The sequence below is a fragment of the Temnothorax nylanderi genome, unplaced genomic scaffold (assembly GCF_030848795.1).
Source record: "Temnothorax nylanderi isolate EJ_2023f unplaced genomic scaffold, tnyl_v1.0 TNYL_tig0026_pilon, whole genome shotgun sequence".
In the NCBI taxonomy this organism is placed as follows: domain Eukaryota; kingdom Metazoa; phylum Arthropoda; class Insecta; order Hymenoptera; family Formicidae; genus Temnothorax; species Temnothorax nylanderi.
Window position 1 is genome coordinate 640,431 of NW_027249088.1, and position 19,476 is coordinate 659,906.

A 19,476-nucleotide genomic window follows, 5' to 3' on the forward strand; every position below is an offset into this window, starting at 1 on the left:
TCATCTTCCGGTAGTCGCTAAAGGGCCGGTATAAACGTAAAAGGGATCGTTCGCGCGGAATGAAAAATCCGAGGATAATCTCTCTTCGCTTTATCGCGGAAGGATATCGTCACGCCTCATTTTTATTCCTATTTCACGCGAGTTCCGCCGCCCTGAAAGTTATTACGCCGACGAGTCTCCCTTATGTTCCGCAAATCTGCGCGAACATCCATCGTGCGGCGCGCGGCTGCTTCTCTCTCCATTTAGTGACACGTGCTCCCCGTCGACGCGAGGGAGGGGGCGGGACGCTCGAAATATTTTTCCCGCCGAATAAAACCAAATGTATTTCCCGAAATTCAAACGAGGTTTCCGCTCGACTGGCGGCCCACCCTTTTTATCGGCGCGTTAAATTGTCGCCGCAGGGAGGAGAGAAAAAAAAGACCGCAGAACAGCCGGAAATCCCGGAAAATTCGCCCGGGAAATCCGTGGTCCACCCCTCGCTCATACGTCACTCCTCCTGCCCCCATACGTGACGATTGCCCGTTTATTTTCAACGAGGGCTGTTTAATTCAAACAGTCGTCCGGCACGCTCGGCTAAATCCATTTTGGCGAAAAAAAAGAGTGATAACAATCGTCCACTTTCAACCTCCCCACCCCCCGGGAGGGGTCCTCCCCCTTCGATCGCTCCACTGATCAAGCCGAACGTTCTCGACATCACGAACGCGTGATCGAAGAGCATCGATCAAGCGAAAGAAGGACAAACTCGGACGAAAATCGGATTTTCACGGATTTTCTAAACTAACAAACGCGCGCAAATCCGAGTGGGAATTTTTTGGGCGAATATTGGATCGAACAGTCGGCGTTAACAACGACCGAGCCTTAATCAGTTTAGCTTTAATTTTGCATTATTATATCTCAGCTTCATCAGGAATATTTCAGTGTTAGCGAGTTCTCTAGCGTTGTTCAAAATAAAATTCAATTTTACATCAATCCTAACTTCATCACTCATAAAGAAACAATTCTCTACGCTGGAAACTTCACACTTTTCTCTATTTATCCGAAACCGAGCTAACTTTTCGCAGGAACTTGATCCATATCGCGGAATCTAAAATACAAAAAAAAAACTAAATACGATTACAGAGATTACTTAAATACCGTAACCTTTTTGCCTAAAACATTTTTTATTCATATATCTCACGATTTCAGAGATATTCACTCATAATCAAATACATAGAATTTCTTTCGAGGAGTTGTTTCAATCCTAAAACATACTTCGAAGCCGGTAAAAAAAATATACATGTCTGTTTTTTTTCGCTACTCTACAATCTCTATATATCAAAATCGAAGCCCATCAAAATCGGTAAGAGACAATTCCAAACGTTCCCTTGTGAGCGAAATACTATAAGAATAAGCGCGGCGATACGGTTCTCGTTCTTCCGCATTATAAAAATATTTTCAGGCCGAGACGCGAGCATTTCGGGCGCGCGTTCGGTCGGGCGGTCGAGGAGAGTATTTGCCATTCCGCGTGCGCGCCCGGCGGAATGCGGTTGGCGGTGGTCGGGAGGGTGCGGAGGGAGAAGACGCAGTAATACTTATTGCACACACACGGCGTGTGTACGTTCGGCGGTACGCCCGTTTCCGATTCCTCCGCAGGGACTCGTCCTACTTTATTTCTTCTTCTTCCCCCCCTTTTTTTTTGTCTTTTGCATCTGTCCTTATCATTCGTCGGGAATACGGGATGCGGCCCTCCAGCTCTCGCGCTCCCACGCGCTACCCCGACTACCCCGTAAATAAGTTACGCTCACGTACGTTTCTCCGTTTTTCCGCCATTGTTTACACGGCGTACAGCTGCAGCCGCACGTACACGCCGCGCGCGAGGGATGTGCTGCGGATGCTTCTTTCCCCGAGATGGACCGCCGAACTTCTCGCGCGTATCTCGCGCGGAACGATTCTGAATGGCTCGCGGGGAAAGTTCGCGGACGCCACGTTTCGCTATTACGGTCCAGGAGTTTAATCAATTGATCAATTTCTAGTTTCCCAATTTGAAAACTCATAAAATACTTAACGTAAAAAGATATTTGTAAAAAATAGACGATTTCTATGAATTATTTTAGCTGTTTTTACAATGTTTTCACACGTCAAAGATACATATTACGTATTCTAATTAGCAATGTGTGTGTATATATAACTTCCAACTTTTAGAACTATTAAAATTTCAATTATATATATATGTATATAATTATTATTTCGAAAGCTGTAATAAAGGATGAAGAATCCATAGAAGTTCCAGGGAGCGAAAACGGAATACGCGAGAGAAAGGAAGAGGACGAGGAGAGGACGCATCATGATCTTAATTAGCGCGTACAAAACACGAGCGTGCAATTACCTGCGCTTGCGACTCAGGGTTCGAGAGGGTTGACGCCGATTCACCGGGTATAACTTTTATTCCGACCTCGCGTCTCGAAACGGGCGGGTTTACGCCGTGTAAACTTACGTCGGCAAATTGGCGGGACCGTAATTAAAAGTTACACGAGTGTTTACAAGGCGAGAGAGAGAGAGAGAGAGAGAGAGAGAGAGAGAGAGAGAGAGGAGGGAAGGAGGAAAAAAGAGACAACGATCGAACATCTCTCTCGCGCACGCACACGCACTATAGCTCGCCTCTCTTTTACGCTTCGCTCTCTCGCCCCGTTCGCTCGGCTCGCGCCATGCAAACGACGGCTGGTCGACATTAATTAAAGTCGATAACCAATTAATGCGTAACAAGAACTCGACTCTCGGGCGCTCCGCCGTGGCGTTTATTCGTTCGTAACACGCGATCCGCGTGTACGCGCGGGCCCCCCCCACGAGCGAGTCACGCGCTCATTTAACGCGTGCGGACCATCGTACGCCACGAAATGACTCCGACGAGAAAACCGGTCCGGAGATGAATATTAAAGCGTAAATCCGCTCTTGTTTGCTTATTTTACGAAACGTTTATCGCCGGGGCTGTAGAAAGGGAATGGCGGAAGGTTTACAAATTATTTGAATGAAGCTCTCGGGCGATACCGCCGGCTCCGAATTTTTCCTTTTTGACAATTATCTCGATATTTACCGACTCCTTTAGCGTTTAAAAAATAAAACTCGAGAATTTAAGAGTTTGTTCGAATCTTCACGGCTTTAAATACATATGTATACAATATACATCCGAAAGATATCGTCAGGATCTCCTAATACAATTTATTAGAATTAAGCTCTGGAAATACCGCCGGATTCGAATTTTTCCTTTCTGAAAATTATTTATCGACTCCTTTGGTGTTTGACAAAATTCAACGATCTAAATCTAATGTGAGAGTTTATTCGAAGCTTCATGACTTTAAATATCGACATCCGGAAGGTATCATTAGGATCCCTATTTTCGACACCGGAAGTACTGTATTTCGACATTTCGCGGAATGAACACTCGCAAAATTTCTAATTCAATCCTCGACCGAAACTTCAGGATTCGAAAGGTTCCATATCGACATCCCGATGACCGCCGGAAGTAACGGTTCGGTTTCCCGCGAAATCCCCGACGCGCGTGGATTTCGCAACGTCCGTTGCGGAACCGCTCGTCGTAAAATCATCGTACGTGAAGATTTTTTCTTCGGCTGCAAGGGAGCGGTTGGTTACCGAACGACGAGACTTTACGATCGAACTTTCGCGCGTTGTAAAGCGTGCGCGCGGCATCAAACCGAAACGAACTTCTCCCACGGTGTCCATTCTCGCGCTCTCGTACTTTTTCTCGTTTCACCGAGGAAGAAAAGCGAGAGGGAAAGCGAGAGAGATAGGGCGGAAACCGGGCGATAAAGTTCATCGTGCACCTGCACCCGCCAACATTATGTCGCGACGCTACGCGAGCTGTTTGTCCGGTGTTTCACCGATCGAACGGCCAAACAAATAATCGCTTTATTTTTCACGCATCCGATATGTTTCAATTCTGTGTTTAACCGGCAAAAAGCGCCGCCCTTTTCAGCTTTTCAGCATTATATTTATTTAATTCAGCATGAATAAAAGTTTCCCATATGTACAACTTTTGTAATAACCAAAAGGCTATAGAAGAGATTCTCGACTGATCGAATTTTAAAAATAGATCTCTTGCATTGTAAAAAAAATTCCGTAGAATCTCTGATATTAGGAAAGGGGATAATGAAAATTTAATCAAACAGATGACACGATTAAAACGGAAAGTTAATTAAAACATTTTTACACGTGGCGAAAAATCTCTTTATCATAAAAGAGATTCCGGAATCTGACAAGATTAATTGATACGGGAAATGACTGGTCGCTTTGTATAAGCTCGATATAGGACTTCCTAAATTGAGGAAGGAAAAAGTGTGTGGCTTGCGTCCCGATAATTAAGTTCGCTGAAGAAATTAGCGGCGAGCCGCCTCCCCGGCGCGCGCGCGCGGTCGGAGCCGCCCCGCCTAACGAAAATTACGTAAAAGTTTTAACGCGAAAAAGATGGAGGCGTCCGTCCGTTAGATCCGATTAGGGCACTTCTATCGGGTGTAATCATTCACAAACTGCGACGTAAATTGTGGCAAAACTGAAGCGAGTAACTCGCGTGCAACTCGCTCGGTGGAACTATCAGCCGCGGGAAATACAACGCGCTACCAGGCGTGTAGGAAAATTAGATTAAGAGCGTAACATCGAAAAGTCCGAAGAACCAAAAAGGCTCTCGTTCGAGAGTTATTTGTCAAATGTAATCGATCAGAAAATATGCAAGTGCAGTGTAATTAAATATCGTTGACTTAAACGTCTCACGACTGCCGACATTTAAACAACCTATTTTAAAGAAAGTTGAGAATCTTAATTATTAATTAATATTTTAAATTAAAATTGCAAACAAAAAATGTCGAGATCGCAATCGTTTCAGAGATATAAGATATAAGCAATCAAAGTTGGCCATAGAATTCGCATTTGATTATTATCAATGACATTTGATTTTAATATAAAATTTGATTTTAATATGAAATAAAATATATAAATAGGCTATATAAAAAATAGGATAAATTTGGCGCGTTGTAGCAATAAGTACAATCAATAATCACGCGCACACTCGCGCGTTGTTTATTTCACTTAAATATATACATATGAAACGTCATGTTCCAAGCTTTATCGTTCATGTAAAATGTAAACACTATGAAGAAAATTAAATTAAAGGCTTCATATTGGTGTGCATTATAATTGTTGTAGCTATATTTTACTTTTTATCTATTTCTCTTTATTTTTCACTATTTATCTATATAAGCAATCAACTCGAAAATTCAATTATTCATTCCCTAATAAATTTTGCCAAAACATTAATTGACATATTTTGCCAAAACATTAATTGACAGAATAAAACTCTTCATTCTCAATTATGCATTGCCTAAAAAAATCGAACGTGTATATAAAATATTCAATAAAAAAATACAAATATGATAGTTTCTCTATTATTTAGAGATCATATTTTTCTGTGCGAAAATTACACTACACAACTTACGTTGTTTATCGCTTTTTTTGCCGTGCGCACTCTACGTGTAAAATATTTTCTATCACTTCTGTTATTATACCTGCGCGATTGCCCTATAAATTTCAAACGACTGATGTATCTCGTCATTAATACGCCATCGTATAATACGACACCGAAATGTGCCAATAATTAATGCACCGATAAAATGAGCTCTATTTTGTAAGCTTTTCTGTTCGTGCATGAATTTTACGGGCACAAATCAATAGATACTTTGCAGATCAATAGATACCTTGTAATTGCTTCTGGATTAAATATTATCTTTACTATCTCCTATAGTTTATCCGTTTTGTGAGGTAATATAATGATTCTATGAGATATTATATTTATCGTCACATTGTATATTTAATCCGGTGCATGTGTAAATCCACGTACATTTTTTACATGTCTAACACAGAAATCTATTATCTCAGCTTAAAAATTAATCTCCCATTTACTAATATAATTCGCAACGGTGGAATTGCAATCCAAACCGCGCTAAACTACAAAATATAAATATATCCAAAATTAAACAGACTTTGTTAACCCATTGGCTGTGTAAGAGAATTTTACTATTTGGGCCAAAAGTGTGTTGAAAAAAAAGTTCACCGGATTATTATGAAACTTGATACCCTTATGTTTTTTGGGTCTCTGAATCCGAATATGATGTCAGATTTACAAAATTCAAAATGGCGGGTCCAATATGGCAGATCAAAATTACAAAAAATGGTCTGATTTTCATGAAATTTGGTACCCTTATGTTTTTTGGATCTCTGAATCCGAATATGATGTCAGATTTTCAAAATTCAAAATGGCGGATCCAATATGGCGGATCAAAATTACAAAAAATGGTCTGATTTTCATGAAATTTGGTACCCTTATGTTTTTTGGGTGTCTGAATCCGAATATGACATCAAAATTAAAAAATGGCGGGTCCAATATGGCGGATCAAAATTACAAAAAATAGACGGAATTTTATTATTATTATTTTGAAGTTATTTAGATCTCTGAATCTAAATTTAACATTAGAATTAATATATTCGAAATGGTTAATAAGAAAGAAATTTTACCATTTTGGATCCGCCATTTTTTAATTTTGATGTCATATTCGGATTCAGAGACCCAAAAAACATAAGGGTACCAAATTTCATGAAAATCAGATTTTTTTTGTAATTTTGATCCGCCATATTGAATCCGCCATTTTGAATTTTGAAAATCTGACTTCATATTCGGATTCAGAGACCCAAAAAACATAAGGGTACCAAATTTCATGAAAATCAGACCTGTTTTTATAATTTTCATCCGCCATATTAAATCCGCCATTTTGAATTTTGTACATCTGACTTCGGATTCGTAATCAGCGACCCCAGAAACCCCCGAGTAACAAGTTTCAAGCAAATTCAGAAAGTTTTACTTTGTTTTTTCTACGTTGCGGCTATAGCCGTCATACACACTCTTGGCCACTTTTGTTTTTGCGGCTATAGCCGTCATACACAGTCAACGGGTTAATCAACAAATTATCGCAAAATGCAATAAATAAAAGTCTAGTACTTGTATAAATAATCTGACTAATTACAAATCTCATACATATACAGATTATACACTCAGAAAAAAGTGTAGCATCAGATAGTACAATTGTGAAGATCTCTTCTACAAATAATAGTACAAATAGGGACAGGGATAAATTGTAGTAAATGAGTCTAAAAAATTGTTCTAAAAAATTATTCTCAGATTGTCTGAAATCAATTGACAAACTGTTTAAAACTGTAAAATATTATAATATTAATTCGCGCGTTTGTTTCACAGAATCACAGTTTTTGTGTTTGCATGTGACAAAATAAATTTGCTACAAAATTGTAGTTAATCGGTGTATTTCATATTTTCTATTACATTACAATTTAAAGTTACTTATCTGACAAAATAAGGTCTACAATATTGTGTTAACTTTTTCCGAGAGATTTTTCTCAGTGTATTTTAGATATAGGGGAACCAGGGGCATAACGGGAACGCTAAGGTTTAATCAAGTTTACAACATATTAACAATAAATAAATAAACTTTGTTTTGTACTAAAATATTCTTTGAAATGTCCCCTATAAGAAAAATGCAAGTTTTACTACAAAAGAATAGTTTAAAAGGACGAAATTATTATTTTTTGAAAACGTGAGTTAACTATGCTATATGACTTTACTATATGGATTTTATGCGGGGTATAACGGGATACCTTATAAAACTTATTTAATTCTCAAATATTAATGTCTAAAACTTGTTAAAAGTAATTTGTCATGACACACAATATATGTAAAAATGTATCATTCAATTTTCAATTAATAATAATTATTTATTGATAATTTATTACATGTACCTGGTGATATGATATCTTTAACGTTCGTTGTTTCTATTAACTCTATCTGTACAAAATTGTAAAGAGCTTAGAAGAGTTAAGTACGTGCTCCTACATGGTCGGAGAGCCACTGGCGCTAACCTCACTTCTATGGGCTCGACCCATCATGCCCCGTGGACTAGTGCCTCGTTATGCCTCGAAGTGTATAAGTTTACTTTAGGTAATATAAATAATCATAGATAATCGATATTTGCACAGGCACTTTTACTACATTAACAAGAAAAGATCATTTAATAACGTAAATATTCTTGCGATAATAAAAAACAGAATTTTATAATTGGTTACTATATGTAAATGTATCAAAGAAATGTAACTTAGTCGCGGAGAGCATAGCGAACGCATTAAATAATTTGTAACATTTTTCAGCTAAAAATAATATGAAAACTAATAACAGCACACGAGTAGAGACATATAAGAGCAATAATTTCCATACATTTCGTTACATGACAGCATCTCTTTAAAAAGATATCGATCATAACCCATTATACCCCGTGGTCCCGTTATGCCCCGGGTTCCCCTACTTCTAAAAGTACTGAATGTTATAAATGTTTCATTGAATTTCTAACGAGTTTCCTAAAGCCCATTTTAATATTCGTGTCAGAAATTAAAATAATTCTACTTATAATTTTATGTAATGTGACGGAAACTCAGAAACACATAGAACACAACGTTATAAATAGACTACTGTTTTGAATTCGGATGTGAATTATAGAATAGATCGTCTGGACCTCGGTAACTTTGAAAATTAGTTTACGCGCGTTATATTGCACTACAATGCCAAGTGGCGTGAGGAATACGACCGTGTCGCGGAGATGAACGATTAATTCCACGGATAATTAATAAATGAATAACAGATTACTCATACCAAGGTCGCTCCGCCATCGCTCCTCTCAGACTCCGGATTGCGCAAATACAACACTCGCGAAAATACGGGTAACGCAGGGCGCATTAAAGATCGAAATACGATGTTTGCACGGTACTTTGCACGACATGGCACTCCCGACGTTTTGTCACACGCGACACGCGCCCTGCGACATCGCGACGGAAGAACAACGCGGAGCAAGTGGTTGTTATACTTGCCAGCTCGAATCTCGCCGCGCGATGACTTTGGGTGACATAACACAACGAGCGTTTTATGCCGGCCAATTTGCGGAAATTTAAAAACCAAAATAATGTTCCAAAAGTCGGCAAACTTTTTTTCTGTAATAGCCGGATAGTAAATGTTTTATATAGGCTTTGCGAGCCAAAAGGATATTGTATGAGCACTTACGTGTAACGATAAAGAAAAATTTCCATAATTCCATAAATCTTTTATTGATATAATTCATAATGTAATAATAATTATGCGGGCTGTAGTTTGCCGATCCCTATTTTGTACGATTGCGATTGTCAGCTTCTTGCGCGAGAAATATATAAACTTTCTTGATTAACGACTCGTAGACATATCGAGGAGATATCGCTTTGATAACCAGCGTCGTTAATCACAGAAGTTAATTCATCGTGCAAGCTGATACTCGCGCATTCGCACTGTTGTAATCGTAAGGAGTAATCGCGCTTGTGGCGCCTCGTGGCGCATAGCTGCCGCGATCACGTTCCAAAAAATACTCCGAAGAAGATAATATTGTTATTTTGAAGAATATAATACGATGACGCACAGATCGCTGCCACTGCCTGCGAGTTTAGTCTCGCGAGTGACAGCGCGCACTGACCTTGCGCAAATATATCGTATAGTATTAGCCTCTTCATAGAAGTTTAACCGAAATGTTTTAAATAAGTGAAGCTAAACAGTAAAATGAATATCGTCCGAATTTTTAAATAAATTGCAGACGATGTATCAATGTGTCAACTTTACGCAATATTATTAGCTAATTTTGATCGTTTATGACTGAAAAACTGTTGTGATCTCGACATTTTTGGATTAAGTTTTTATAATTAATTTCCAAAAATACTATTAAAGTATTGTATGGCAGTAATGAGACCATGCATATAATATATGTATAATACATTTACATATACATAATCTACATATACATACATACATATACGTTTCATCATGTCATATTATATTTATTATATAGACTTTTCATATTTTATATAAAATTAAAATTAAAATTTTCAATGTTCGATATTGAAAGAATCTCTTGAAAAAGTTTTTTTATGGAATTAGTTAACTTTTTAATTCATTATCAGCTATAGATGTATTTGCATCTTTTGATATGTTAAAAGAGATTTCTATCTCAAGTACTTTTCTAAAAGGACACCTTATATAATAGACGGTGCAACTCCACGATATGGCGAAGACGGTAGCGCGTTAACAAAAATTAAAAATATAATCTCTTCCGCGAGGCGAGATGAAAATAACTTACCGCGTATACGAAGCTTATAAACGCGGAAGAATCATGCGAGTTTTCGTAAAAGTGTAATGCTGCATAGCCGCAGGAGGCAAAACACTCACCTGCAACATAATGAGAAGAAAATCCTTTAGTTTCAGAAAAATACATTTTAGTAAAAAATATGATAAGAAAATGTTATGAAACAAGATAAATAAAATACTTATTATTAATTCCATTAAAAATTATTTGAAAAATTATCTGATCTAAATCTGGGTTGTAAAACTTACAAAATAGTAAAAATATAAAAATACAAAAAGCTAAAATGTGACAATGTAAAACTCCGAAGCAGTAAGAATATAAAAATACAAAAAACAGATGTGTGACAATCGCAGAATATTAACTTGCAATTGAAAACTCATGACAGTAAAATATTCTAAACTTAAAATCTGGAATTATAAATACGGGATTATTGAATTCTAAGATAACTATAATACTTAAGACAATGTATAGAATAATATCAAAAGATACCTAACATCTTATACTTAAATATTAGACTCAAGAATTCTAAAGAAATTTCTTAGCAGAAGTTTAACACTTAAAAATTCAACGATAAAATAAGAAAATAGAATTTATGAAAAATATTCAGAGAAATTTAGAAATCCTAAAATCTAAAAATCCGAAAATTATTTATCTTACCATCTAAAATAAAATACGCTTCAAACTTGAAAAATTCTGCTGATCTCAATTTTAAGATATTAAATTCTTAAAGGATCCGATTCTAGGATCTTCACGCTTCCAGTATATATAATTCGTCCCGGGAATCCAAGACGCAAGGATCCGAGAACTTCGAGGAAGCATTAATAAACGGTACCCACATCTTCCCCCGTTCCATCCTATCGTTTCTCGTGAACCGGATAACTATAGCAATTACTCAAATGCGCGCGACTTCGCGAGATTTCATCTCGACCCCGTCGCTGTCGCCATCGTCGTCGTCGTCGTTGTCTCCCGCTTTTCTCAAACTTGACTCATTATCGTCGCGGTAGAGTCGCTTTATTTCCAGGTCCTAAATAAACCGCGATACTTTTACAATCGATAACCGACCGAGCGATCCACCGCGAGAGCTTCCTCGCGTGAGCTCACACTCGAGCTTTCGAGTAATTTCCGCCTTTCAAGACACGGAATTTCAGACACGGTTCGTAGAGCAGGGGTATTGCGAAAACGATATTCTCTTGCACTGTATGCGCGAGTATCGAGAGCTGTCAAGCCCGACACGTTCATTGGCTGCCGAGGCAACCTTGCGTGACCGATCGGCGGCGCGCGCTGGATGCTGGGACTGTCGATAAACGAAATGGAAGTGAGCGCTCTTGATATTTCTGGAAGAGTGAGTATAATGCCCGAGTAGATACGGTAGTTCCAAGGTGCGCGATACTGAGCGAGCGAGAGAGAAAGAGAGAGATGAAAAGCCGAGAGGAAAATAAAATCGAGAGCAAGCCATACTGGACGAACAAACCTATGCGTTCCCGCCCGGTTAACTTCTGTCTGACACAGTCGGGAAACAAATGATGCAATTTTTCTTCGAATATCTCGTGTCCAGTGTGGCGCAATTAATAACACAGGTTTAGTAGAATCGATATGATAGCTAAAAATAATAACAATGTGGAAAAAGAGAATACTAACAATAAGAAAGGGTAATCCAGTTTGGGCGGTAAACTAAAACTAAGGAACTAAAAGAGAGAGATGGAAGAAAGCAAGAATCTATTATTTTAGAGAGAGTCGTGAATATCCCTAATGACCGCGAAAAGCAGAGGGGATCATAAATTGTCTCATATTGAAAAAATAACCCGTCTTAATCCCGGTTGATTATGGGTATCGTAAAACGAGGTCGAGTCGAATTGGATTAACTCCAGGTTACGCCGTCAGTAAAACAAGCCCGTCGTAAAATATCCGCAAGCCCTTCTCGGCTACCAGGTGTCGCGAACGCGAACGCCCACCGACGATCGACTCGCCGATCGAAGATACGATCTGCCGGGAACCCTTTCCGGCCTGGTCCCTTTCGGCAAGCGATCCGATTCCTCTCGCGCGACAGTGACTGCCGTGTTTCCTTGCATGGGAGCGCGCATGGGATGGCTGGCTCGCGACGATTTCGCGCGCATTGAAGCTTTCCGTTCTGTTTGACGTAAAAGGCCGCTTTCTCGTCCTCGTCGTCGTCGTCGTCGTCGTCGTCGTCAGGAAATTTGATCACGTGTGCCGGTTGTCGCAACGACACCGCTGTCTGCATACAAAACCATCGCGTTTCATCCCGGACGATAGAAAGAGGAACGAGGAGAGGAGGGGGGTCTCTCTCACCTAAGGGCCATTATTACCTGTCCTTTAAAAACAAACTGCCGCGGCATACTCTTTCACCACCCTCCCCGGTCGGTTTGTGCACCCGAAATCGAAATTTATCGAATAATTGGAACACAGCTGCACTGAATCGTATTCTAGTCTTGATATCAATCCTCAATTATCCGGAAATAATATCACGTAAATTTGTCAAAATACACCTCGCTTCTATTTTTTATCGAAATATAAGTATAATAACGATGTAATTAATAATAACAACGTTATTAAATAAGTCATAATAATCACGTTTTTAAATTCAATCAGCTTGTTTCTTAATACCTAAATAATAATAATATAAGTAACGTTAAATAAATCGTGATAAAAGGAAATTTTACTTTGATTTCGCCGACGGAAAATACTATAATTTTTGGGAAACGTGCAATATCGGAGGGAAAACGGAGGACGTCGCGGCGTCTCCGTTGGCGAGAGGGGCCGAGACGAAATATCGCTTCCTCTCGAAAACAAACTATCGACGGAGGAGGCTTCCAGTTGCTGATTCAGTTAGTCGGTAAATAAAGGGTGAGGACGAGAGACATAGGGAACGAAAGACGAGAGCAAGATGACGACGACGACGACGACGGCGATGACGAACTCGTTCATTCTTCCGCGCGACGAGAGAGAGACGACAATTTACAGCAATAATTCCGGCGGTATCGGGAAAGAAAAGAATAACGACAAAAGGAAAATCGGGACGATCATAATCTCTCCGCCATCGGCTGGATGGGAAATAAAAACGGCGGATTTTATTACGAACGAACGAGCGATGTATCGACAGAGAGCTCCTCGCTCGACCAAGGATGCTGTAGAATTCCGTTTATCGGAATAAACTGGAGCGAGTTTACGTGAGGGGGATTTATAGCGGATTTATAGGATCTAGAGCGGATTTGTCCTATTTTCTTTTATCAAAGATGCACTGGCTAAGCAATAATGGAATAATTATGCGACGGAAGGATTATTTTTATTGAATGCTCGAGAGATCTGTATCGCACTGAATTCATACAGAGAAAATACGGAATATGAAGTAAATAACGTAGAATATAAACCATAAAGAGAATTATTAAAAAATAAAAAATATAAAAAATATAAAAAAGAGAGAGGAAAAGAGGAAGAAAAAGAAATACATAAAAAATTTAAAGAAAATTACAGCGACTAAAAATATTATCAATCACAAACAAAAAGATGAATATTTTCCATTATTGTATAATTCACTACTTCCTTTATATTTATAATTATTTATTATTATCTTCGTTCCTAAGATATCTTGGATTTTTAATCACAGCTGTTACCGAATCTAATAATCTTCATAAATATATGATTTTTCATAATTCACTATTTCTTGAATTTATTGTTATTTATTATCATCTTGATTCGTTTCTAAAATATCGCAAAAAAATCTTTGGTTTTTAATCATACCTGTAACCGAATCTGGTCTCGATAAGTATATGATGTGCAAACTGTAAGCGGATTTTTTTAGTTCACACTTCTGTGTTTATCTTTTATTAATTATTTATAAGACAGTAAAATTTTTTTATTTTACATTTATCTAAGTTTAGAGTTAATTTTTACAACCTGACTTCACTTAATTTGACGTTTCGAACACATTGCCATCCAGCTTGACACTTTCTTCGGTTTTTAGTCCTTTAACTCGATTTTTCCTCACCACTGAGGGAAGAATCAATTATGTATTTCTCAACCTGTGACAACTTTTATTCAATCATTGTTTTACGACTTGACCTCGCATATATGTTTCCGATTATTATTTTTATTTTTACTACCGTTAATTTTAATACACAAACACAACTGTGACTTATTCTTATTGGACTACTTACATTTTTCTCCGGACAGTTTTATTATTTATTATCATCGTCCGTATAATGTAAACGACGTGCTAATTTTTGGACATTTTATTGACATGCCTCCGTTTCTCATCTTTTTATTTCCTTCGCTGCTTTGTCCTAACTAATTTTATTATACTTATTTTTGTATGATTGAAGAAGACTCAATGTAGTTCGAAACGTTCCGTGTATATTTAGAATTTATTAATCTATTTTATTTTTAACTTGACATCTTTTGTTCGCTCGTTTATTGGCTTTTGAACTTTTTCACGTTGTTTTTAAACTTATCTCTTTTGACTGGTATTCATTTAACGCTTCTTGTTGCATCATTTCTATTTATGAGGAAGGCTGATATTAAAGCCTCGATAAGAAAGATAATAGTTATTCCCGCGACATAAGTATGTAATTCCGACGAGGATAATACAAAAAACTGGCCGAGGCGCTTTTATCAAATTCGCGGAAACGTAAACAACTATATCTGACTCATATTTTACCATATAAATGTCTGAGAAAAAAACATACAGAAGACAAATTAGATAAGAATTCGCAGTAAGAATTAAAATACGGTGTACGCTCTTTTCAGATGATTGAAATACTAAAATAAATCTACTTCAAGATAAATTAAACATAAATTAAATATAAATTTAAATATAAAAACATATAGATATATCAATTAAAATCATTTTATGAATTTCTTATTATTTTTAAAAAATAGTCAAACAGATTTTAATAAAAGGACTGCATATTATTAGAATCTGATGGCCTATAAAAACAAGTCTATTTTACGGAAATTAAATTACAATCAGCCAGTTCAAAAGGTCTTTGTTTTATGACTTGATTAATCTGGACAACCTAGTAGGACCCTAGTAACAAGACTATAATCGTCTGGGAATTCTTCAAGTATCACGTCTTCATCTCGAGACAAAGATCGGCGGCTTAACAACTTTCACCGTCGATCGAAATCGAGATATAAAAAAAGGAATAGGGCGAGGACTAAAAAAGAAAGAAGGGAAAGGACGAACGACGTCTGTTGTACAAATCTACGGAATCTGCCGGAACATCGGCTACCTGAAGAAGTAGAAGAAGAAGAAGGTGTCTGCGGGTCTAGAAGAGTTTCTGAGACGAGAAACAAAAGGAAGTGGTAGGACGACGGACGGGTAGGCGGATCCTGGTCTCGGGCCGTTGAAATTCCACCATGTACCGGGTGCTCGAAACCAGCCATTACATCGCCCGCGCAAATTAGAACACGTCCCTTACCCCTTTCACCTCCCACGGTCTCGCGCCGTAGATAGTACGAGACGGCTCCTCCGAAGGAGACGTCGGGAAGAAATTCAGGATCCGACTTCGCTGCGGAATCAGAAAACCGGATGTGTAGGTATAAAGACCGCTGCACACTTCAATTATATTAACGTCGTGAAATGTTAAACTCTGAGGATCTTTGAAATATGAAATACGAAACTTCCAACTTATCATATCGTCGCTAAATTCGTTATCATCTATCATGATTATAAATTGAAACGCTGGAGACCCGAGATGTCAGATCGTGTGAAATATTTGGAAGAAGAATCGAAAGGAGATCGAGATCTGGGAGGAATTCCGACGGTTAAGAATTCTAAGCGCAGAACTTTTCAGATCGTGAAATTTGATAGTTTTCAGTCGGGAAAGAATCTAGGATTTCTCGGGGATACGAAACACCACAAGATATTATGATTATTACTCCACATATGTATTTGTTTAACGTTACGTATATTTAATACGTCAAAAAAGTTTTGACGATTTGGAATTCCAAGGAATTCGCAAATTGCTAATCCTAGATGTAATCGGATTTATGCACTGCGCTGGGTAATAAACACGTCCGCTGTAATTAATTAACGAAAGCACATACGCAGACTACATCCAGTTGCGAAGGATAATCTCATTCAGTTCTGTACATCATTTAGGACAACAACAGGATTTCGCGATACGAGTGAAGGTTGGAGATCACACACATACACACTCACACTATGTGGTCTGGAATAATTACTAAATTAAACTACGAGAAAATGGCAAGTTTAAATCTCTTCATATCTATTTAATATATATATTTTATTTATTATTTTAATTTATTTTATTTATTACTTGAAAGAAAGATAATTTTTTAACTATCTTATTATTTACAATTTACTTATACAAATAGTGCAAAATCTTCTCGATTCTATACATGCTTTCGATCTGTGCAAGAAACTTACCGAGTGCGACAAAATCACGACACGAGCTCGCAAGGTATTAACGGGTTAAGAGAACATTCGTATTATTATTTCGCTGACCGCATTCTCGCTTTTCCGCGGAATGGCAAGAAAAGAGGCACAAGCCTCATAATAACGGGCGAGATTTTCCACGAAACGCGAGCGTGATGGCCACAATTTTCCAGCCAGCGGCTGTATACGCTTTTTTTTTTTTAAGCCAGACTCGATGCTCGAAAGCGGAAACAGCGAAAATTTGGCCGCCGTCACCGAGAGAAAACTCGTTTCACCGGAGAAACCGACAAAGCGACGCTTTGTTCTAATAAATGGCGCCAAACAAAAAAGCAAACTGGACACGTAGAGAAATGCGCGAAGAAAAGAGAACTTCATTAAAAGTATAGAAAATAAATAGTCAGAAATATTAGAGAAATAAAAATATTAAAATTGAATAAATCTTATATCATAAAAATAACTAAAAATAAAGATTAATAAAAGAAAATATTTATGAAATTCGATAAATAATACAAGAAAGATGGAGATAAATGCTGATAAAAAATTAAAAAAATTTTTATCTATTTAATTAAAAAAAGTACAGTAATGTATAAACAAAACTCAAAAACTTTCTGCAATAATCGACTTTTTTCCCGCTGTTTGTATATAATTGCTAAAAGACACGAAACACAATAGATCTAAACCGATAAAAGCGCAATAATGGAAGTTTACCGGAAAGAAAATAAAAGGAAGAAATAGCAGGTTTCGCGGTTGCTGAAAATCCGCCACTGATATTCCGGGAAGAATATTGCCGCGATTGCGACGACTATAACCCGAAATTGTGCAACGAGCGCGGTGCGGCTGTACGCGATACAGTTATCGCGACTGTGCGCGATACATAGTTACGGCTAATGTGTGCGCAATTATGCAAATTCGTCGAGCAAACGTCGTCCCGCGTATGTATCAGCGTTCGTGTGCCGGATGAAAAAGTGTGCGCGCGTGTACGTGCGGTATAACTACCCATATGGGGAAAACCGTCTCGCTATCTGTGTACGAAGACCCGCGTGTTTCGGAATATCTCTTTATAGTGAAAGATTTCGACATTGCAGGACTTCGCCAAAAAAAAGCTCAGATTAAATGCTATTATCTTAATTACATTGAATTAATTAAGTTCGCGAACAAACTCTGATATTTAAAGCAACCCACTACAAAAGAAGGCCATATATATGTTAAAATCTAAAAGCAGTATAAAATTCTGTTTAATTATAATTTAACGAGAATGTCTTGAATAGCAGGAATATCTGAAGATACGTGGAAAGATCAAAGATAAAAAAAATATTAAAAGTTTCTTATACAGATGATTTAAAATAACCCGTGTAGAAATTTTTCCTAGGCTGTAACCGGGCCCTGAAAGGGCTTCCTTACTTTATTTGAGGCCCATGTTAGGAATGTCACGTTTTTTTTATCTAGGGCACTTATTGCTTTCCGAACTTGGGCCAATATAAAAATTTTAGCTTAAGCCCGACAAATATTCACCCGACAAAAAAAATTATTTATTTCGAAATTTTATTACTATTTTTTAACTAAATTTGTTTCTTAAGATGCAGTCTATGATTATAAATATTTTCTCGTATCTGAAAAAAACACACCCTGGTGGGATTCGAACTCGGGACCTCTGGATCGTGAGCCATCTGCCTTACGTGGTAGACTACTTCTTAATTTAATGTAAGAGTTATATATAGTCATAACCAGCGCAAATATATAATTTTTCAAAAATCATCTTAAGAAACAAATTTAGTTTAAAAAGAGTAATAAAATTTTGAATTGGATACATGATATAATATTTCTTAATGTCGGGTGAATGTCAGAAACCAGTGCCGGCTTATTACGAAATTTTGTGTTCGTAAATATATTTATGAAAAAAGTATATTTATAAAGTTAAAACATCCTTATCAATTCCTTACAAGGGCCTTACTAGACAAAAATTAGGAAATCCTACATTAAACTGTCCTGGAAGGAAAGTCGTGACCAAACTGGGCCCTGTACGGGCTACAACTAGGAAATCCTACATTAAACTTTCTTGGGAGAAAAATCATGACCAACCTGGGCCCTGTACGGGCTACAACTAGGAAATCCTACATTAAACTGTCTTGGGAGAAAAATCGTGACCAAACTGGGCCCTGTATGGGCTACAACTAGGAAATCCTACATTAAACTGTCTTGGGAGAAAAATCGTGACCAAACTGGGCCCTGTATGGGCTATAGTTAGACATGCCCAAATTAAAAACAAAAACTAAGTTCTAACTAGGTCCTAAATGGGTTTGAGTTTGACAAGCCCTTATTTTGGATGCCTTAGTAATGCCCATACGGGGCCAGCATTGAATATGGGATGCCCGGATAAATTTCTATTCGAGAAAAACGAATAGGTACCCTGGGGGGCTTAAAACAGATAAGAATGAAATTCTTAACAACTTAAAGAAAAAACGAAAAAACTATGTGTATCATGTTGATTTGAAAATATGACAACTCGCGATGTATTTTGCATGCAAGCTATTCGTTCGAACAAAATGTAGGATATCGCCGATAAACCGCGAAAGCATTTCGACGAATGTGGTCAAGTTCATCGCTCACAGAACGCGACACGGAGCTGCCCGCCTCGCTTATGTCGCGTTCCATAAATAGCGAAAGGTAATCGACGATGAATCGAACGTTTGACGATTTGCGAGCAGGTCGTGTCACATCCGACATGCACATACGTAATATCGTTGCGTTTGAATTGCGGTGAATCGTAGCTTGAACGTGACACCGCAAATCATCGATTGG

At 37.8% G+C, this 19,476-nt stretch overlaps 1 protein-coding gene across 1 annotated transcript in view; it reads right to left on the minus strand.

Annotated features, from left to right (window-relative positions):
• Positions 1–19,476, minus strand: part of LOC139769964 (interleukin-1 receptor accessory protein-like 1-B) — a 161,851-nt gene that overhangs the window by 87,592 nt on the left and 54,783 nt on the right. The window lies entirely within an intron of this gene.